Source organism: Neofelis nebulosa, chromosome 7, assembly GCF_028018385.1.
Source record: "Neofelis nebulosa isolate mNeoNeb1 chromosome 7, mNeoNeb1.pri, whole genome shotgun sequence".
Classification (NCBI taxonomy): domain Eukaryota; kingdom Metazoa; phylum Chordata; class Mammalia; order Carnivora; family Felidae; genus Neofelis; species Neofelis nebulosa.
The window spans coordinates 72377362-72399276 of NC_080788.1; the positions used below are offsets into that span (position 1 = coordinate 72377362).

Sequence of the window (21915 nt, forward strand, 5' to 3'; positions counted from 1 at the left end):
GAGACAGCTACATAGTCTCCTCTTTCTAAGTGGTAAGAAGAAAGTGATTTTGGGGTGGAAAATGGTCTGCAATACTGGAAAAGGCTTCAAAGTCTTTCTATACATCAACAACCAAAGCAATATCCCAGACCATGGAAATGAATGACTAAGGGGTTATTATTTACTTTCCCAAATTTTGCAGAATGGGCGTTCTTTTGGAACTCAAACTGTCCTTTTTGGGATATGTGTTGCACAGTGCCACAAAGATGTAAATGCATAATTAATTACTTCTCGTGACAAAATTTTGCTTTGCACACTATCTGCAGAAACATTTTCATCTTATAAAGAGAAATATATGTATAATTATAGCATGTTCATTATTTCCTGCCAGGACTTCCAAGTACCTGAACTATAGATGCTATATTAAGTTTACAGAAGGGGGAGGCAACATTTGTTACAAAATTTGTCCTCACTTGAGGCAGCTAGACCTGTCTGTACATTTCAGAGTATTACCCTGCAGAAATTGAACAAAGACTGGGTTCACATGTTAAATAATGCTGGCAGTCTGGGAGAAAACACGTGTAATACCTAAAACCAACAAGAGTTAACATCTAGATATAAAGGACCCCCTCGTGTTAGCAATAAAAAGACAGAAAACTTACAAGGAGAAAAAAATGTCAAAAATTATAAAAGCCAATTTGAGAAGAGAAAGTCAACATGGGTGATGAACAATGCTCAACCTCACTAGTAATCAAATAAATAGAAATTAAGATAACTAAGAGATAACAGTTTATAACCATCAAGTTTTCAAAAATTAGAAAATCTTATATTTGGGCTGCCGGCTGGCTAAGTCAATGAAGGATGTGACTCAACCTCAGGGTTGTGAGTTAGAGCCCTAGGTTGGGTATAGAGACTAATTAAAAAATGAAATATTCAGGGCGCCTGGGTGGTTCAGTTGGTTATACAACCAACTCTTGATTTCATCTCAGGTCATGATCTCAGGGTCAAGAGATCGAGCCCCAGGTTGGGCTCCATGCACTGAGCATGGAGCCTGCTTAAGTTTCTCTCTCTCTCCCTCTCTCTCTGCCCCCTACCCCACATAGACTCTGTGTCTCTAAAAAATGAAATAAATTAAAAAAAAAAAATATATATATATATATTTTTTTTTTTTTAAGAAAATCTTTTATCAAGTGCTGGCAAAAATATTAGTGGGCATGAAAATTGGTGTGGTGATACTGGAAAGTAACCTGGAAGTGTTTAGTGAAATTAAGAATGGGTATACCTGGGGCGCCTGGGTGGCTCAGTCGGTTGAATGACTGACTCATGATCCCAGGCTGGTAGGATTGAGCCCCATAACAGGTTCTGTGCTGAGCATGCTCATGCTCTTTCAAATTAATTAATTAATTAATTAATTAATTTAGAATGAATGTGTATATGCTGAGCCCTTGTGACCCCATCCTGGGCACAGACTCCACCAGAATTTTTCCAGGTGGAGCACATGTATGGTTGCTCATGGCATGACTGGTAGCAGAGCAGGCCTGGAGGCAACTTATGTGTCCCTCTTGAGGGGAATGGATGAGTGAAGATGTGTTGAATACATAAAATAAAATAGAATAAAGCAGTTTCAAAAAATAGATTTATAAATAGCAACATGGATAGAACTGGAAAACATAGTGCCATGTGAAAAATGGTAAGAACCAGAATGAAAGTTCTATTTATTAAAATTTAAAACATACATGCTCCAAAATAATATAATGTATTTTCCAAGGGTATACAATACATAGGATGGAAGAACATGGATTAAATACTCTAGCACATGTGTCCATGAGGGTGAGAGAAATAGAAGCAGTCACAAGGAATAAAAAGAGAAATAATAAAATTGAATAAAACAAAGGAAAGGCCTAGCATAGGCTACAAACAGAATATGATAAACTCAATTTTGTGCGCCTGAAGAGGGAAGGGAGGAAGGAAAGAAGAAAGGATGGAGGGAGGGTGGAGGAGGAGAAGGGGGAGGAGGAGGAGGAGCTAGAGGAGGAAGAAGAGAAAAGGGAGGAGTTGAAGGAGGGAGAGGGGGAGGGGGAGGGGAGGAAGAAGGAGGGGGAAGAGGGAAAGAAGGAGAGGGAGGAGGGGAGGAGGGAGAGAGGGGGGAGGGGAAGAAGGAAGGGGGGAAGGGAAAAGGGGGGAGGGGGGAAAGGGGGAGGGGGAGGAGGGAGAGAGGAAGGGGAGGAGGGAGAGAAGGAGAGGGAAGGGAGGAAGGAGGAGGGGGAGGAGGGGGAGGGAGAGAAGGGTAAGGAGGGGGTAGGGGGAAGAGGAAGAAGAAAAAGAGGAAGAAGAAAAGGAAGGAAAGGGAGGGAAAACTGGATCTATTTTTGGACTATTGAATTTTTCCTAAGACTCCTCCCCACATCCCAACCCCCCTTTGCTGAGCTTTGGGGCAAAAGCCAGGGACTACAGGAGGCACATAGCTGCTGGAAACTAAAATTAGTGTCAGGATGTAACACATCATTTGCAATTCCCTAATCACTCATTTCATCAAATGAATAAGCTGCCCTTCAGGACAGCTGGGGAACTACCCAGCTCCAGTATCCCATGATACCAGGCAAGAGTCTCAAAGTGACAGCAGAGGAAGTGAGCACTTACTCTGGGTGCCTTCAGCTGCTGTGTACGAAGTTCCACTGTGCTGAGGCCACCGCATGAAGAGGACACTTGGATAGAGAGAAGTGCTCAAAGAGCTCCCCTGGTTTTGGCTCTCCCACAGGAGACTGTGGAGGTCATTAGTGTCCTGTGGATGTGGTTGGCTACTCTTGCAAGGCGTCTGCAATTGCCCAATGCCATGCTCAACTTAAGGCTATAGAGCAGGTTGTAGTTTCTAAAAATGGCCACAAAATGTTTTCCATTCCACATTCTCTTCCAGAACCTTGCCACTCCTCTATTAAAAGGTAGAGTTCACAGTCTTTCCTGAGAACTTGGGTGGGCCTTTGTGCCTGCTCCCACTAATTTAGCCTGGTGCAATTGATCCCATCTCTTCTGATGACTTCTGAGACTAGGTCTGCTTGGCCATGGCTCTCTTGGGGGCATTCACTCTGGGTGCCTTCAGCCACCAAGTACGAAGTCGGGTAACGTTGAGGCCACTGCAGAGAGATGCCACATGGATAGAAAGAGATGCTCAGATTGCCCCACCTGTTCCAGTTCCCTGATGCTCAGGTCTTCTCAGCCCAGATGCCAGATGGCTGAGTGAAAAAGCCTGTGGGATCATCCAGCTCCAGCCGCCATGTGAGTAAAAACAGGCATGACCTCAAGTAAGAACTGCCTAGCTGAGCTTGGTCAGCCTCCAGATTGAGGGTCAACATAATTCTTATTGTTGTCAGTCACCATTTTAAGGTGATTGTAAAACAGCAAGTAGATCAACAGAATAGAGGGCCCATCACTTTGCTGAATCTCCCAAAGCAAATCTAATTCCACAAGTTTTTAGCAAGTTGTAGATACCACTGAAGTGTTCTTGGGTGTAGAGTATAGGTTATCATACCAACAATAATAAAAACTAGTTTCTAAATCTCCATCTGCTGTAAAAACCCCAAAAGTTCCTTTTTGACTCCCCCATCTCTCTCCATTCCTGTCCTGAGAGTCTCCCTTGCTTGATGGGATAGCTCATGAGGTCTCCTGGATTCCACCTTCCCCTCCCTGCCCCCCACCTTCCCATCAATCTACTTATGACCAAATAAAGACCCTTTTCTGAGCATCCAGTCACTTTAAAAGATCAGTGAAGTATAGTAAATAAATATTTTGTTTGCTACCTAGCCAATATGAATCTTATTCTACAAACATGGGAAAGAAAATTATATTTCTTAATTGCTTCTATATAAAGTTGAATCTAATTCTAAGTCTTCTGTCCTACTAAGCTGGGGAGAAATTCAACTTATGCCATTATTAAGTTTCTTTTTTCCTCCCTAGGTAGGGGCCCAGGAGAATCTGGAAGGCAAACAATTCTTGCTCCTTCTCACTATGGGACCTGTACTAGCCAACAGCACCAACCAAGGGAAAACACTCTTCTTAATTTCCCTTATATAAACTCTCTATGTATAGAAACTTTACAAGAATACTTTCAATAACCCAAATTATTACAATTAGCATATTTATTGTTAGAATATATCTTTTAATCCTAAATGCTTTTAATAGGAAGGGTCCTCACCTTATTCCAATCTTTCTTAATATCCTTTATTATTTTTGTTGGCTTCTATATACATTCCTAGGCTATACATACATCCTAATACACAACTGGTTTTGAAAAAATATTAAAAAAAAACAAAACCAGTGGTGCCTAGGTTCTCAGTCAGTTAAGCATCTGACTCTTAATTTCCACTCAGATCATATCATATTCATGAGAGCAAGTCCTGAGTCTGGCTCCGTACTGAGCATGAAGCCTGCTTAAGATTCTCTCTCTCCCTCTCTCTCTCTCTCTCTCTCCCTCTCTCCCTCTCCTGATCACGCTCACTCTCTTGTCTAAAAAAAATTTTTTTTTAATTTTTTTAAAAAGAAAAAAAAGGGGTGTCATTATCTAACAGTTCGTGGTTTCAAGCCCCACATCAGGCCCTTTGCTGACAGCTCAGAGCCTGGAGCCTGCTTCAGATTCTGCATCTCGCTCTCTCTGCTCCTTCCCCACTTGTGCTCTCTCTCTCTCTCTCTCTCTCTCTCTCTCTCTCTCTCTCGCCTCTCAAAAATAAGCAGGAAAAAAAAATTACAAAAAAATCTAAAGAGATTATCATTACACATTTCCCAAATGGCGGCTAATGACAGAAAACACAAAGTAACAGCAGTATGAACAAGATGGAAGTTTATTTCTCATGTAAAAGAAAGCCAGGGGTAGTTAGTGCCGGATTGGTGAGGTGCTCCAAGGTGCTGGACTTCTATCCCAGGATGTGGCTTCTACATCACTGTCCAGATGGCCACTTTAGCCCTAGCTAGCATCTCCAGCCAGCAGGGAGCAGGGAGCAGCCAGCAGGGAGAAAGGCACAAAAGGGGAATGGCAGTGCCTTCTAAGGGTACATCCCAAAGTGTCACACACCATCTCCACTTGAATCTCATTGACAATGACTTGGTCACACGGTCATATTCAACTGCAAAGGATAGCGGCAAACGCTGGATTTATTCTGGGTTGTCATGTGCCCAGCTAAAATTCTGGTTGTTATTACTAAAAAGAAAGGGGGAATAAACACTGGAGGAAAAGCAAGCACTTTTCCCACTTGCCTTCAGGTAAACAGTGTTCTGGAAAATGGCAGTAAGTGCGCTTGAAGAAAAGTGTCCTGATCAAAAGCTTCAGAGACATTGTTATCATATTCCTTCCCTTGAAGAGTCACGAAATTCACAAAGCATGAGATTCTGAGAGGCTTGACTAATTTCCTTTGATTTGGAACTTTACAAACTGATTTGAACATAGAGCTTCATTTGAGTGGCACCACTGTTAGCATCCAAAGGAACAGGGTTCTATGGAATAGCAGTTTGGGAACTGCTGCAAGGCACTAGGAGCCATAGATGGCACCAGAGTGCAAACCAAGGAAACTATAAACAAAGGGAATGTAACTTAAGTAGTCCCAGGTTTTTTTTTTTTGTTTGGAGGGTTGCCCTTCAATATTCATTTAAAAATAATCCAAACCCCATCACTCACTACTACTAGAATTTTAGTGCCCTTCCCAGAGGCACTTTAGAAGCTCATTGAGGAGTGCTTTTTAAATTTATAAGTCCTGCATTAACTTCTTTAATGCCCACCAAACACATATAGGGCCCACATGCACTACTTCCAGCAGCCATCAGCAGCCCTTCACTAGAACTCCCTTTGAATGTCCCTTTCCTTGGTCATTCTCATATGGGGTTTGCTTATTCCCCTTATCATCCTCTGCTTTATATCTCCTCTTCCCCAAGGCCTGGGCCCCTCTGTCCTTGTAGTGGTGACCACAGAGTTCCCATTAGAGGAGCGTGCAGGAGACAGTGATCATGCCACAAGAGGGCGCTAGGGGCACTCTTCTTGAAGATGGATTTTCTGAGTGCTTTACCTAAAGCTGAGGAAACATGAACTGCCCATAGGAAAGAATGGGAGTGGAGGTTGCAGAGTTATTAGGGAAGGGTTAATGACCTCACCACCAGCCCTTAACCACTGCTTAGTCTGCCCCTGCTTGGCGCATCTGGGTGGATCAGTTGGTTAAGCATCCAACTTCAGCTCAGGTAATGATCTCACGGTTCAGTTCGTGAATTCAAACCCCACATTGGGCTCTCTGCTGTCAGCACTTAGCCCGCTTCAGATCCTGTCTCCGTCTCCCTCTGCTCCTCCTCTGCTCACATGCATGTGCTCTCTCTCTCAAAAATAAATAAACATGTAAAAATAAATACGGAAAGAAAAGAAAGAAAGAAAGAAAGAAAGAAAGAAAGAAAGAAAGAAAGAAAGAAAGAAAGAAAGAAAGAAAGAAAGAAAGAAAGAAAGAAAGAAAGAAAGAAAATATATGGTGGCTCAGTTGGTTAAGTGTCAGACTCTGGATTTTGGCTCAGGTCATGATCTCACTGTCAGTGAGACTGAGCCCTGCACTGGGCTCTGTGCCAACAGTGTTGGGGTTGCTTGGGATTCTCTCTCTCTCTCTTCTCTCTCTGTCTCTCCCCATGCTGGCATTCTCTCTCTCTCTCTCTCTCAAAATAAATAAACATTAAGAAAAAAATGTATAAATATATATAGTGAATGGAGGTGGTTTCTAAGTGAAAGCGTCCCTTTCTTGGCTACTAACTAAAACTACAGAAACCTGGGCCTTACCCTGGACCTACTGAATCCAAGTCTCTGGAGGTAAGGCCCTGGAATCTGCATTTGTAATCAGTAGGCGATCTCTGGTGATTATAATGCACACTGAAATTTAAGGGTCACCACAATAGATGAGCCCCAAATTGGTAAGCAGCATAATACTTTCTAAAGACTTGCAATCCCAGGATAGAACTGACTTTTACATTACAATACAGAGTACCTGACACCTCAGTCTGAAAGCACCACATCTGGATTCCTGCCCTGCTGCAGAGCTTCCATCCCACAAAGCCTGTGCAAGTGCCTCACGTCACATGACTCAAGCAGCTCCTCAGAGGGCCCCCTCCTTGGACACTGGGAGGGCCTGCCCCCAAATGCACCACACCTTTGGAAGAGGAAGGATTGGTCTGTATTCCTTAGCTGTAGTCCTCAATTACCTGTGTTCTTTCAGCAAATCTGGAGATCATTTCACAGGGATCATAGACATGAGCTGGGATGATCTGGGTTCCACCAGGGAGAGAGTTTCTGGGGCCAGGCATAAGTGTGGGAGAAGTGACAGTGTGCCTGTGGTCTGGAAGCAGGGCCGGGGGGTGGGGGGTGGAGAGCACTGGCAGTGAGAAGCTGGGAATGGCTTGGATTCAGTAAGGTCACTTAGGGCACAGGGTGCACTCCTACCCCCCACCCCCACGTCATTCTCTAATCTTCTTTGTGCCCACTTTTCTATCACCCAGATGCCACCTTTTAGCACCTCCCTAAAGACTGAAAGGTTGGAAGCACTTCTAAATTGGGATCTGATTTCTTTCCCCCCTATTCATTTTCACCAAAGAACCCTCCCAAACCATTTTCACCTCCTATCCTGGTGTGGAGAACAGTCAGATGATGGGTTTCTTTCCAACCTTGGAAGTGGGCCTTGCTGGTGAGGAAATTTGTGCTGGTTCCCACAAACTTTCATGCAACCAAAGTAAAGCCCTGGTGTCAGGAAATATCTCTAAGTGCAGGGCAAAGGGCATGGGGCCTTACCAACTCCTCCAGGAAGCCTTCTTTCAATTAACCACCTCCATCTCCTCCTTGCATCTCCATAAGAAGCCTGTCTCCACACTCCCTGTACATAATTTGGCTTAGTGATTGCTGTGTGGAGCAGCAAAGGGTTTATTTGGCCTTCTTTCCCACATGTGGGCTTCTGGAGAGCCAGGAAAAGGGACCTGTTTGCTCTAGCACACTGCCTGGTACTTCACAAGAGATCAAAAGTTGTTTGCAGAGTGGATATGTGAAAGAAAATTCGTAAAATGGAGTCAGACACACTAAGGGGCCATAAAATGGAGCTGGGAGCCTTTGGGGAAGTGAGTCTGAAGCACGTCCTCACTCCGATGAAACCCAAACCTCAGCACTGTACAAACAACATCCTGGAAAACATCCATACACTTTGGCCAGAAGGCCGGAAAAACTCTTTTGCAACCTTTGCATGTGACTCTCCAGTAGCATTCTAACAGCTCAGCACTTTTGCAGCTAGCACCAATCACCCCTCATTGAAAACAACTCATGTAAATTCTCTTTCCTCTTGAAATACCCTGACCTCCATTGTCTCTGTGGGGCACACTTTTCTTCCACTCTGCGCCTTCCAGGTGGCAATCCCCAAGACCCCAAATCAGCGCATACATTTATTCTGCAGTTGCTGCTTTGTCTTTTGTTGGCCAACAGATGAAAAAGTAAAAGACTTCAGGTCTTGTTCTCCCTCTGCCATGAACTAGCTAGGCGATCTTGGGCAAGTTGTGTTCCTTCGCAAGTCTGAGTCTATATTTCTAAAACGGACGTGGTAACAAAGGAAGAGTTTGACTCTGAGGTTCCTTTCTGCTATCACAAACTAAGTTTCTGAGCTAAACTGAAATGACACAATTCCTATTCTCTTAAGGCGACAAATTTCTGGCAACCAATTCTATTCCCCTCCCCACACACACAGGGCGGGTACAGATGTGGTCTCCGCCCCCTGGCCTGGAGTCAAGGTAAGCAGTGGGGAAACGGAGATGGAGCCTGGCTACCAGGCCCGGAAGTGGGGAGGTGGGGCTCTGATTCAGGAATGTGGTAGAGGTGGAGGAGCCCTGTGAAATGGCTTAGGAAATTGACATTTTGGTCAAAAGAACACACACTAAATCAAGAAAACTAAGTATTGGGCAAAAAAAGGCGGGGGAGGAATGAAGCACCATTATTCTGGTGGGGTCATCAGCTACCTTTGGCAACTGGAGAGCTATTCCCTAAACACACTGTTAACTAGTGGATTCACGCAATACCTTTCTAAGTCTCTGGCCAGCTGCCAACCTGCCCTCCCACCACCTCACCTGTCTCTTTGTCCAGGTGAGACCATCAGCCTAGAGCTTGCATGTGTCCAAGAACAAGCAGCTCCTGACTTGGGCAGGACATGTTCAGACTCAGATCAGAGGCTATCAATCTCAGCCTTACACTTAAAAGTCTCAAGCTGTGAACATGGGAGATCCTGTTCTCCCTTGGGGGCAAAGTAAGCCTTTTTTTTTTTTCTTGGTAACTTTATGTGTGTCCCTGAAATGACTGCCAGCAGGCCATAACCCAGAGGAGGCCAGGTTGAGGGAAGCTGCATAAACATGTCTTTCTAACAGCTATTTGGTAGGCCCTCTGTCCCTTAGATTTCTACTTCTGAAAATGCTTTGATCTTAGCATATCTGGCTTCTCATGTGTGTCCCTGGACTGAGCCCCAGCAGCTTCCTCTGCACCCTCATTGAGGAAGGACCATTAACCCAGCCTTCCCCACAGCACCTCCAAGGACATTCAGATCCTTCATACCACTCCTGTCTCTGCCCTCCTCTCTGGGCCAATTCCAGCTCCCCTGAAAATCAGTAAGATGCCCTTAAAGAATATGAATGATTGTCCCCCGAGCCCAAATAATCAGCAAGGCCCCAAAGAATCCAGATTCATTAAACAAGCAAACAAACCATCTCCCCTTTCAGAAGCACCCAGCCAGGGCAGAATGAGCAGTGGCCTGGGAGTCCTGAAACCTGGATTCCTGTCTTGACACTGGCTCTGCCACTAACTAGCTCTGTGGCCCTGAGCTTAATTCTGTGGTTCTCACCAACATTCTTTAAAAGTGGTTGGGAACTGGCAGAGTTGGTGGAATGCACGAGGTGAAAACAAGCAGGAGGTGAAAACAACTAATAATTTTAGAGTTGGCAAAAGACATCCAGCCATAACATTTCCTGATGCAGGGCTCTAGGCCTATTAGACACAGAAATGGAGCTCCCAGTGGCTTTTTGTCAACCTTACTACCACAGTAATTTTTTAATTAAAAAAAATTTTTTTTCAACGTTTATTTATCCTTGAAAAAGCAAGAGAGAGAGAGAGATAGAACACAAACAGGGAAAGGACAGAGAGGGAGACACAGAATCTGGAGCAGGCTCCAGGCTCTATCTGTGACCACAGAGGCCAAAGCAGGGCTCGAAGTCACAAACTGTGAGATTATGACCTGAGACAAAGTTGGACACTTAACCAACTGACCCACCCAGGTACTTCCCCCTCCCCCACCAAGTAATCTTTTTATTTTTATTTTTATTTATTTTTTATTTTTTTTATTTTTATTTTTTTATTTTTTAATATATGAAATTTACTGTCAAATTGGTTTCCATACAACACCCAGTGCTCATCCCAAAAGGTGCCCTCCTCAATACCCATCACCCACCCTGCCCTCCCTCCCACCCCCCATCAACCCTCAGTTTGTTCTCAGTTTTTAATAAACAGTCTCTTATGCTTTGGCTCTCTCCCACTCTAACCTCTTTTTTTTTTTTTTTTTCCCTTCCCCTCCCCCATTGGTTTCTGTTACATTTCTCAGGATCCACATAAGAGTGAACACATATGGTATCTGTCTTTCTCTGTATGGCTTATTTCACTTAGTATCACACTCTCCAGTTCCATCCACGTTGCTACAAAAGGCCATATTTCATTTTTTCTCATTGCCACGTAGTATTCCATTGTGTATATAAACCACAATTTCTTTATCCATTCATCACTTGATGGACATTTAGGCTCTTTCCATAATTTGGCTATTGTTGAGAGTGCTGCTATAAACATTGGGGTACAAGTGCCCCTATGCATCAGTACTCCTGTATCCCTTGGAGAAATTCCTAGCAGTGCTATTGCTGGGTCATAGGGTAGGTCTATTTTTAATTTTCTGAGGAACCTCCACACTGCTTTCCAGAGCGGCTGCACCAATTTGCATTCCCACCAACAGTGCAAGAGGGTTCCTGTTTCTCCACATCCTCTCCAGCATCTATAGTCTCCTGATTTCTTCATTTTGGCCACTCTGACTGGCGTGAGGTGGTATCTGAGTGTGGTTTTGATTTGTATTTCCCTGATAAGGAGCGACGTTGAACATCTTTTCATGTGCCTGTTGGCCATCCGGATGTCTTCTTTAGAGAAGTGTCTATTCATGTTTTCTGCCCATTTCTTTACTGGGTTGTTTGTTTTTCGGGTGTGGAGTTTGGTGAGCTCTTTATAGATTTTGGATACTAGCCCTTTGTCCGATGTGTCATTTGCAAATATCTTTTCCCATTCCGTTGGTTGCCTTTTAGTTTTGTTGGTTGTTTCCTTTGCTGTGCAGAAGCTTTTTATCTTCATAAGGTCCCAGTAATTCACTTTTGCTTTTAATTCCCTTGCCTTTGGGGATGTGCCGAGTAAGAGATTGCTACGGCTGAGGTCAGAGAGGTCTTTTCCTGCTTTCTCCTCTAAGGTTTTGAAGGTTTCCTGTCTCACATTCAGGTCCTTTATCCATTTTGAGTTTATTTTTGTGAATGGTGTGAGAAAGTGGTCTAGTTTCAACCTTCTGCATGTTGCTGTCCAGTTCTCCCAGCACCATTTGTTAAAGAGACTGTCTTTTTTCCATTGGATGTTCTTTCCTGCTTTGTCAAAGATGAGTTGGCCATACGTTTGTGGGTCTAGTTCTGGGGTTTCTATTCTATTCCATTGGTCTATGTGTCTGTTTTTATGCCAATACCATGCTGTCTTGATGATTACAGCTTTGTAGTAGAGGCTAAAGTCTGGGATTGTGATGCCTCCTGCTTTGGTCTTCTTCTTCAAAATTACTTTGGCTATTCGGGGCCTTTTGTGGTTCCATATGAATTTTAGGATTGCTTGTTCTAGTTTCGAGAAGAATGCTGGTGCAATTTTGATTGGGAGTGCATTGAATGTGTAGATAGCTTTGGGTAGTATTGACATTTTGACAATATTTATTCTTCCAATCCATGAGCAGGGAATGTCTTTCCATTTCTTTATATCTTCTTCAATTACCTGCATAAGCTTTCTATAGTTTTCAGCATACAGATTTTTTACATCTTTGGTTAGATTTATTCCTAGGTATTTTATGCTTCTTGGTGCAATTGTGAATGGGATCAGTTTCTTTATTTGTCTTTCTGTTGCTTCATTGTTAGTGTATAAGAATGCAACTGATTTCTGTACATTGATTTTGTATCCTGCAACTTTGCTGAATTCATGTATCAGTTCTAGCAGACTTTTGGTGGAGTCTGTCGGATTTTCCATGTATAATATCATGTCATCTGCAAAAAGCGAAAGCTTGACTTCATCTTTGCCAATTTTGATGCCTTTGATTTCCTTTTGTTGTCTGATTGCTGATGCTAGAACTTCCAGCACTATATTAAACAACAGCGGTGAGAGTGGGCATCCCTGTCGTGTTCCTGATCTCAGGGAAAAAGCTCTCAGTTTTTCCCCATTGAGGATGATGTTAGCTGTGGGCTTTTCATAAATGGCTTTTACGATCTTTAAGTATGTTCCTTCTATCCCGACTCTCTCCAGGGTTTTTATTAAGAAAGGGTGCTGGATTTTGTCAAAGGCCTTTTCTGCATTGATTGACAGGATCATATGGTTCTTCTCTTTTTTTTTGTTAATGTGATGTGTCACGTTGATCGATTTGCGAATGTTGAACCAGCCCTGCATCCCAGGAATGAATCCCACTTGATCATAGTGAATAATTCTTTTTATATGCTGTTGAATTCGATTTGCTAGTATCTTATTGAGAATTTTTGCATCTATATTCATCAGAGATATTGGCCTGTAGTTCTCTTTTTTTACTGGGTCTCTGTCTGGTTTAGGAATCAAAGTAATACTGGCTTCATAGAATGAGTCTGGAAGTTTTCCTTCCCTTTCTATTTCTTGGAATAGCTTGAGAAGGATAGGTATTATCTCTGCTTTAAACGTCTGGTAGAACTCCCCTGGGAAGCCATCTGGTCCTGGACTCTTATTTGTTGGGAGATTTTTGATAACCGATTCAATTTCTTCGCTGGTTATGGGTCTGTTCAAGCTTTCTATTTCCTCCTGATTGAGTTTTGGAAGAGTGTGGGTGTTTAGGAATTTGTCCATTTCTCCCAGGTTGTCCAATTTGTTGGCATATAATTTTTCATAGTATTCCCTGATAATTGTTTGTATCTCTGAGGGATTAGTTGTAATAATTCCATTTTCATTCATGATTTTATCTATTTGGGTCATCTCCCTTTTCTTTTTGAGAAGCCTGGCTAGAGGCTTGTCAATTTTGTTTATTTTTTCAAAAAACCAACTCTTGATTTCGTTGATCTGCTCTACAGTTTTTTTAGATTCTATATTGTTTATTTTGCTCTGATCTTTATTATTTCTCTTCTTCTGCTGGGTTTAGGCTGCCTTTGCTGTTCTGCTTCTATTTCCTTTAGGTGTGCTGTTAGATTTTGTATTTGGGATTTTTCTTGTTTCTTGAGATAGGCCTGGATTGCAATGTATTTTCCTCTCAGGACTGCCTTCGCTGCGTCCCAAAGCGTTTGGATTGTTGTATTTTCATTTTCGTTTGTTTCCATATATTTTTTAATTTCTTCTCTAATTGCCTGGTTGACCCACTCATTCATTAGTAGGGTGTTCTTTAACCTCCATGCTTTTGGAGGTTTTCCAGACTTTTTCCTGTGGTTGATTTCAAGCTTCATGGCATTGTGGTCTGAAAGTATGCATGGTATAATTTCAATTCTTGTAAACTTATGAAGGGCTGTTTTGTGACCCAGTATATGATCTATCTTGGAGAATGTTCCATGTGCACTCAAGAAGAAAGTATATTCTGTTGCTTTGGGATGCAGAGTTCTAAATATATCTGTCAAGCCCATCTGATCCAATGTATCATTCAGGGCCCTTGTTTCTTTATTGACTGTGTGTCTAGATGATCTATCCATTTCTGTAAGTGGGGTGTTAAAGTCCCCTGCAATGACCACATTCTTATCAATAAGGTTGCTTATGTTTATGAGTAATTGTTTTATATATCTGGGGGCTCCGGTATTCGGCGCATAGACATTTATAATTGTTAGCTCTTCCTGATGGATAGACCCTGTAATTATTATATAATGCCCTTCTTCATCTCTTGTTACAGCCTTTAATTTAAAGTCTAGTTTGTCTGATATAAGTATGGCTACTCCAGCTTTCTTTTGGCTTCCAGTAGCATGATAAATTGTTCTCCATCCCCTCACTCTCAATCTAAAGGTGTCCTCAGATCTAAAATGAGTCTCTTGTAGACAGCAAATAGATGGGTCTTGTTTTTTTATCCATTCTGATACCCTATGTCTTTTGGTTGGCGCATTTAATCCATTTACATTCAGTGTTATTATAGAAAGATACGGGTTTAGAGTCATTGTGATGTCTGTATGTTTTATGCTTGTAGTGATGTCTCTGGTACTTTGTCTCACAGGATCCCCCTTAGGATCTCTTGTAGGGCTGGTTTCATGGTGACAAATTCCTTCAGTTTTTGTTTGTTTGGGAAGACCTTTATCTCTCCTTCTATTCTAAATGACAGACTTGCTGGATAAAGGATTCTCGGCTGCATATTTTTTCTGTTTAGCACACTGAAGATATCGTGCCAAGCCTTTCTGGCCTGCCAAGTTTCAAAGGAGAGATCAGTCACGAGTCTTATAGGTCTCCCTTTATATGTGAGGGCACGTTTATCCCTTGCTGCTTTCAGAATTTTCTCTTTATCCTTGTATTTTGCCAGTTTCACTATGATATGTCATGCAGAAGATCGATTCAAGTTACGTCTGAAGGGAGTTCTCTGTGCCTCTTGGATTTCAATGCCTTTTTCCTTCCCCAGTTCAGGGAAGTTCTCAACTATAATTTCTTCAAGTACTCCTTCAGCACCTTTCCCTCTCTCTTCCTCCTCTGGGATACCAATTATGCGTATATGATTTCTTTTCAGTGTATCACTTAGTTCTCTAATTTTCCCCTCATACTCCTGGATTTTTTTATCTCTCTTTTTCTCAGCTTCCTCTTTTTCCATAATTTTATCTTCTAGTTCACCTATTCTCTCCTCTGCCTCTTCAATCCGAGCCGTCGTGGTTTCCATTTTGTTTTGCATTTCGTTTAAAGCGTTTTTCAGCTCCTCGTGACTGTTCCTTAGTCCCTTGATCTCTGTGGCAAAAGATTCTCTGCTGTCCTGTATACTGTTTTCAAGCCCAGCGATTAATTTTATGACTATTATTCTAAATTCACTTTCTGTTATATTATTTAAATCCTTTTTGATCAGTTCATTAGCTGTTGTTATTTCCTGGAGATTCTTCTGAGGGGAATTCTTCCGTTTGGTCATTTTGGATAGTCCCTGGAGTGGTGAGGACCTGCAGGGCACTTCCCCCGTGCTGTGGTGTATAACTGGAGTTGGTGGGCGGGGCCGCAGTCCGACCTGATGTCTGCTCCCAGCCCACCGCTGGGGCCACAGTCAGACTGGTGTGTGCCTTCTCTTCCCCTCTCCTAGGGGCGGGATTCACTGTGGGGTGGCGTGGCCCGTCTGGGCTACTTGCACACTGCCAGGCTTGTGGTGCTGGGGAGCTGGCGTATTAGCTGGGGTGGGTAGGCAAGGTGCACGGGGGCAGGAGGGGCAGGCTTGGCTCGCTTCTCCTTAGGTGATCCACTTCAGGAGGGGCCCTGTGGCAGCGGGAGGGAGTCAGATCCTCTGCCGGAGGTTTGGCTCCGCAGAAGCACAGAGTTGGGTGTTTGCGCGGAGCGAGCAAGTTCCCTGGCAGGAACTGGTTCCCTTTGGGATTTTGGCTGGGGGATGGGCGGGGGAGATGGCGCTGGCGAGCGCCTTTGTTCCCCACCAAACTGAGCTCTGTCGTCCGGGGGCTCAGCAACTCTCCCTCCCTTCGTCCTCCAGCCTTCCCGCTCTCCGAGCAGAGCTGTTAACTTATGTCCTCCCAGACGCTAAGTTGCGCTTGCTGTCGGAACACAGTCCGTCCGGCCCCTCCGCTTTTGCCAGCCAGACTCGGGGGCTCCGCTTGGCCGGGGAGCTGCCCCTCCGCCCGGGCTCCCTCCCGCCAGTCCGTGGAGCTCGCACCGCCTCGCCGCCCTTCCTACCCTCTTCCGTGGGCCTCTCATCTGCGCTTGGCTCTGGAGACTCCGTTCTGCTAATCCTCTGGCGGTTTTCTGGGTTCTTTAGGCAGGTGTAGGTGGAATCTAAGTGATCGGCAGGACCCGCGGTGAGCCCAGCGTCCTCCTACACCGCCATCTTCCGGAACCATCCCAAGTAATCTTTTTAAAACACAAATCTAGTTCTGGGGTGCCTGGGTGGCTCAGTTGATTAAGCATCCAACTCTTGATTTCAGCTCAGGTCATGATCCCACAGTTTGTGGGATGAAGCCCCACATTGGGCTCTGTGCTGACAGTGTGGAGCCTGCTTGGGATTCTCTCTCCCTCTCTCTCTCTCTGCCCCTCCCCACTTGTGTGAGCATGTGCATGCTCTCTCTCTCTCTCAAAATTAATAAAACACAAATCTAGGGCAGTGCCTGTGCTGTTCACCCCTATCCCCACCAAAAAGAACCTTTCAACACTTCTTCAAAATATTGACAGGGCCATATCATGGCCTAAAAGGGGGGCTGCTACAGAATATTTTCCAGGCATGCCCCAATGATGACCCATCCCTCACACTGCAAGAGTGCTCTCTCTATTCAAGTCCCAGAACCTCCATGCTCCTGTCTCCCCTGGTGCAACAGGATCTGGCATTCTTTAAAAGCCTGTATAACTTTGTGATTTAAAGTAATTCTTGCAACTCATTAACCAAATATTTATTGAGTATCTATTAGGTGCTAAAAACTGTTCTAGCCTCTGAGACTTCAGCAGTAAAAAAAAAAGAAAGAAAGAAAGAAAGAAAAAGAAAAAGAAAAAGAAAAAGAAAAAGAAAAAGAAAAAAGAAAACAAAAAACAAAAAAAACCCAAACCTGTTCTCCTGGAGCTTGCAGTCTAGTGGTGGGGGGTGGGAGGAGAATTAAAAAAAGCAACAGCAGCAGCAGCCAAAATCATGTGGCATGTGCAAAGGGGGTGTGCAAAATTAGAGAAGGGGGGACAGAGAGCAAAGGGGGTGGATGCTATTTCATGTGGGTGGTCAGAGAAGTCCTCTCTGATAGGTAACATCTGAATAGGGATCTTAAAAGCAGGGAGGAACTGAGCTACACAGGCAGGAGGAAGATAAGATTCAAGACAGAGAGAAGGGCATGTGCAAAGGCACTGAGGCAGGAATTTCTGAGGTGCTCAGAAGGCTAATGTAGCTGGAATGCAGCCACCAAAGGGAGTGAGCTGTAGGAGATGAGGTCAGTGAAGTGAAGGGAGTTCAAAAGCAGCAAAGTCATGTAGAGATTTTTTTAAGCCATGGCAAGGAGATTTGACTTAATGCTGAATGAAATGGAGATGCACAGAGGGTTTTAAGCAAAGCAATGACCAGCTCTGACCTAGGTTTCAACAAGAGTATTCTGTCTGCTCTGTTGAGAATGGACTGAAGGGGCACAAGGACCAACCAGAGAGACCTGCGAAGGGGCCATTGCAACAGCACAGGCAGAAATGGTGGCAGCTTATGTGACAGTGGTGGTGGTGGAGGTGGTGAGAAGTGTTTGGATTCTGGAAATGTTCTAACTGTGCAGCCAACATCATTTGTTAAAGGATTGAATGTGAGAATGCTAAATAATCTTGGGTTGGTTCCAACATTATTTTGCAGTTCTTCCAAATGTTGAAGAGGTACCAGAAGTTAAATACTCAGCAGTATAGCTAAGAGTGAGGTGAAAAATACCTGTGGTTTCTAGCTCTTGTTCATCAGGTGAGTCAGGGCACATCTGACTGAGGGGGACATAAGCACCAAACACCCAGCAGGCAGGGAGTGCAGGTGAAGGCTTGATGTTAGCTAGGGTCTCGACCCTGTGTGAGGAATGAGAGCCATGCACCTATCCACCTGTCCCCTTCAAACCAAGCAGGCTGAACTACTGGGCCGTCTCTTATCTTTTGGAGTTTCCTGTTCTTAGCACAGTCTGCTTCTGTGGCCTGGGGAAGTAAGGAGGGTCACAGAGAAACTAAATTTGGCATGTGGTTGCTCCCAGAACTACCCTTATCCAGGGAAGATGAAGTCCCAGCTGGGAGGCAGTGATTTTGAGGAGGGTGGATGGGATACAGGATCCGTAGAGTTACTGGGGGTACTGGGTAGAGTCTCCAGTTGTGGCCTGTGGAGCAACTGCACAGCTGCTGTAGTTCCTAGGCCAACCCTAATTATAGCTGAGGAGCTTTTAACAAATAGCCATGCCAAGGCCCTAGCCTCACAAAATCCAATTTAATGGATTGGAGCCCAAACCAGTGAATGGTAAAAAGCTTCACAGGTGAGACTAATAAGCTGGCAGGCTTGAGCATCCTGCTTAGAAGTTCATTCCCAAGGTGCTACCATGCTTGAGACTCCCCCACCCCCACAGGCACATAGCCCAAGTCCCTGGAATGTTAGGCTTGAAGGAAGAACGGACCCCAGGCTTTATGTGACAAGACATCTTGCTGCATTTGCTGACCTTCTGTGGTCCCAGTACCCAAAGACGGGCCCCCATGATTGCAGTGGAGGAAAATTGAGGGTTATGCAAAATGATTGAGAGAAAATACAACTCTCCCAGTCCTGAATGAACAATTTTTGGATAACAACAAAAAACTGCAAAAGTGAAATGCTGGTCAATTTTAGAAATAGTGATTTTTGTCAAAGACCATATAAATGGTATGTAATAACATCTGATATTTATCCAGATTTAATAACACAAAGAACATTTGCCTGAGGATTAAGTATATAAACCTGAAGTAGTGGAGTATACAATGGTTTTCATCCAGTGACTTTAGCTACAGAAGGTGCTCCCTTCAGTGGGAAGGTGTTTAAACACCAAGAAAGCTGAAGGTCTACTGGGGGTGGAAGACAACAGACAGAAGAAAAACAGGGCTCGTCCGGGATTTGAACCCGGGACCTCTCGCACCCTAAGCGAGAATCATACCCCTAGACCAACGAGCCACACAGAACCAAGCTCTCATTTTTAAAGTTTAGTAAAGAAAATTTTAGCCATGTAGACAGTTGGCCCGAAAGTCCCCTCTTTACAATTGTGGGCACGGGGTGACGCCTAGTGGATAAAGTGATCACTGCAGTCTCTCTCGCCCAAATTCCGGAAGGCGATGCCCCTCGACTACAGATCTTTTTCGGAAAAAAAGCCCAGGCATCAACGAGAATATTTCGGCACGTTTTGGCTTCCGAATGAGCCAAAGATGCTATACAGGAATGGTGGGAGGCCATCGCATCCAGGACGGTCACGGGCTGCGGGGCGACCCCGGGGGCGTGGGGAGGGCTGCCCGCGGTTGGCGGGAGAGCTGGGCAACGGGGAGGCTCCTTTCGGACTAGGCACTCTGCAGACCATTCCTGCGCTCCGACATCTCCCGCCCTGCGTCACACTCCACGGAGCGTGCTTTCCGGAAAGCTTTCGCGTGGTGTCTCCTCCAGCCGCGTCCGGGTGCCCTGCAGCCGGACGACCCCAAACTCAGTATCCTTCGCGGAGAGACAGCTCCCGCCGTGTGACGCCCTCCCTGGGTGGGAAGGGAAGCCGTGAGACAGGAGAGGGCCCTGACTCTTCCTGGTGACCAGCTTGCGCCTGGCCCAGGGCAGGTGCTTCGAACGTCTAAACCTAACAAAGGTGGTCCTGTCTCTCGGGACAGGACGTGTGTTACAGCTCTTTCCACCAGTCTCAAATACTGCGGCTTAAAAGACGAAAGAAAGCAAAACAAACCAGGAAGGAATGGGCAAAAAAAGAGATACGAAGAACCCAGGGAAACGACAAAACTACGAACCACAGGGCGGAGGGTGGAGGGCGGGGAGCCGGGAAGAGATCGAAGGGTAGAGAATACGCGTCCTTGTACTCCACCGGCAGGTAGCGTGGCCGAGCGGTCTAAGGCGCTGGATTAAGGCTCCAGTCTCTTCGGGGGCGTGGGTTCGAATCCCACCGCTGCCATATGCTTTTGAGCTAATTTGTAACAGACAGCAGTGTTTGCATCGGTGTGGCCACATAAGAGCACTGAATCTCTTCGCCTTCCTTTCGAGCCCCAACCTCTTTCTCCAGTTAGTGGGAATACGGGTATATGTTGTTTTGTAACTTCATATTTTTTACTCTTTCAAAACTCAGAGTTCTTATTAGTGAAAAATGATGCCATCATAAGATTATAATGATGCCTTTGAACCCATATATTAGTACTTTAATATCATATACCTATAACCTTTGCTTTGCCTTTCTTCACTCAATCAAAGAGCATATTTTGATCACTTGTTTTTGGCACTGTTCTATTGAGGGGTGCAGAAAAGATGAGTAAAACATAATGCCTGCCTGTTACAAGGGAAGCCCACTGACCAAACTGGAAAAGTAAGCCATACAATTACAAAACAGTGTTGAACCATGGTAAGACATCATCAAGCAGAAAGCAAATGTCCTATAAGGAAGGCAATGTGGTTTGGGGAGGATGCTGAGGACAGTGGACTCTGCAGTTAGACTACCAGAGCTCCATTTCTCACGTTACTAGCTGTGTGGTGTCAGGCAGGTAGCTTATCTTCTGTATGCCTCAATTTCCTCATATGTAAAATACAGGTAATACTGTACACGTCATGGAAGTGTTATGAAAATTAGTTCATACATATAAAGGTGCTTAGCACAGAGTCTGGCAGTCAAAAAAATGTTAAGTATTTTCATTACTTAAATACATATTTTGCCACACTTAAGACTACCCTTTCTTTTCTCCCATCTGGGTTGAAATTCCACTACAGATTAAATAATAAAAGATCAAACATTGTCTACAGAAAGCTACATGAAGTGAAAAAGTCTATATGATAGGCTTGTTATTATCAATACAGGTATTTGTAATTCTGGTGTCTGCAGATAAGCAGTTAGGTAGTTTCTTTCTGAGGAGAAGCCTGAATTGGGTACTTGGGCCCAAGTGGAAAGATCAAGATCAGTTTAGGCTTTCCATTTTTAATGTAAGCCCATTGCCATGGTTCCTACCCTTTGGGAAGACTTTAATATGAGTCTACAGAAGCCAGAAATAAATGCTGTTTAATTGTGGCTTCTGGAAGCCATCAAGTAGTCCAGGAATATGGTAACATTCATTCATCCATTCATTCATTCATCCATTCTTCACCTACTATGTATCGTATACAGTGCTAAGTGCTTAGCGCACAGCCACAAGCATAATAAAACTTTAGGCCTTTATATCTGGAATTTGTATCCTAATGGGGGGAAAGAGAAGACAAAAGAAACAAACAAATGTGTATAATCATGTCAAATAATTATAAGTGCTGTGAGGAAAAAAATAATGTAGGGAATAGTGACAATTGGGGGCTATTTTGGAAAGGGTGATCAAGGAAGATGTCTCTAAAGAGGTGACATTTGAGCACAGAAGGAATTAAAGAGGAAGTCATACAAATATCTGAGGAAATAATATTCCAGGAGGAGAAAACAGAAAGTAAAACTCAGAACAGGAAACTAGGGCCATGTATTTGAGAAACAGAGGGCCAGTGTGGCCAGAACAGAATGACTGAGAAGGAGGAGAAAAAAAGAGAGAGAGAGAGAAAGGGAGGGAGGGAGGAAAAGAAAAAAAGAGACAACGCTATGTGACAACACATAAAAACCCTTGTAAAGGATAACACATTGTACATTTTTAAAACGATGACAATGTTAGCATGCATCAGCCCCCAGTTCCCTCTCAGGAAAGAAAACAGATCGGTATATGTGGCACCATATAAAGTTTGCAAGAAATTTCCCGTACACTGTTTTATGTGACTGAATGAGTCCCTGGAGTCAGGCAGGGGAAGGGAATGCATT

The 21915-nt window shown here is 44.1% G+C and overlaps 1 protein-coding gene, 1 long non-coding RNA gene and 2 other non-coding genes across 4 annotated transcripts in view; 2 read left to right on the top strand and 2 right to left on the bottom strand.

Annotated features, from left to right (window-relative positions):
• Positions 1–21915, bottom strand: part of RNASE9 (ribonuclease A family member 9 (inactive)) — a 109882-nt gene that overhangs the window by 80540 nt on the left and 7427 nt on the right. The gene's annotated exons all lie outside the window — the stretch shown is intronic.
• LOC131516854 (uncharacterized) lies at positions 2444–4078 on the top strand. The gene is made up of 2 exons (XR_009264268.1): positions 2444–3252; positions 3931–4078. It is a non-coding gene; the product is annotated as an uncharacterized LOC131516854 (long non-coding RNA).
• On the bottom strand, positions 19002–19073 carry TRNAP-AGG (transfer RNA proline (anticodon AGG)). The gene has a single exon. It is a non-coding gene; the product is annotated as a tRNA-Pro (tRNA).
• TRNAL-AAG (transfer RNA leucine (anticodon AAG)) lies at positions 19977–20058 on the top strand. The gene has a single exon. It is a non-coding gene; the product is annotated as a tRNA-Leu (tRNA).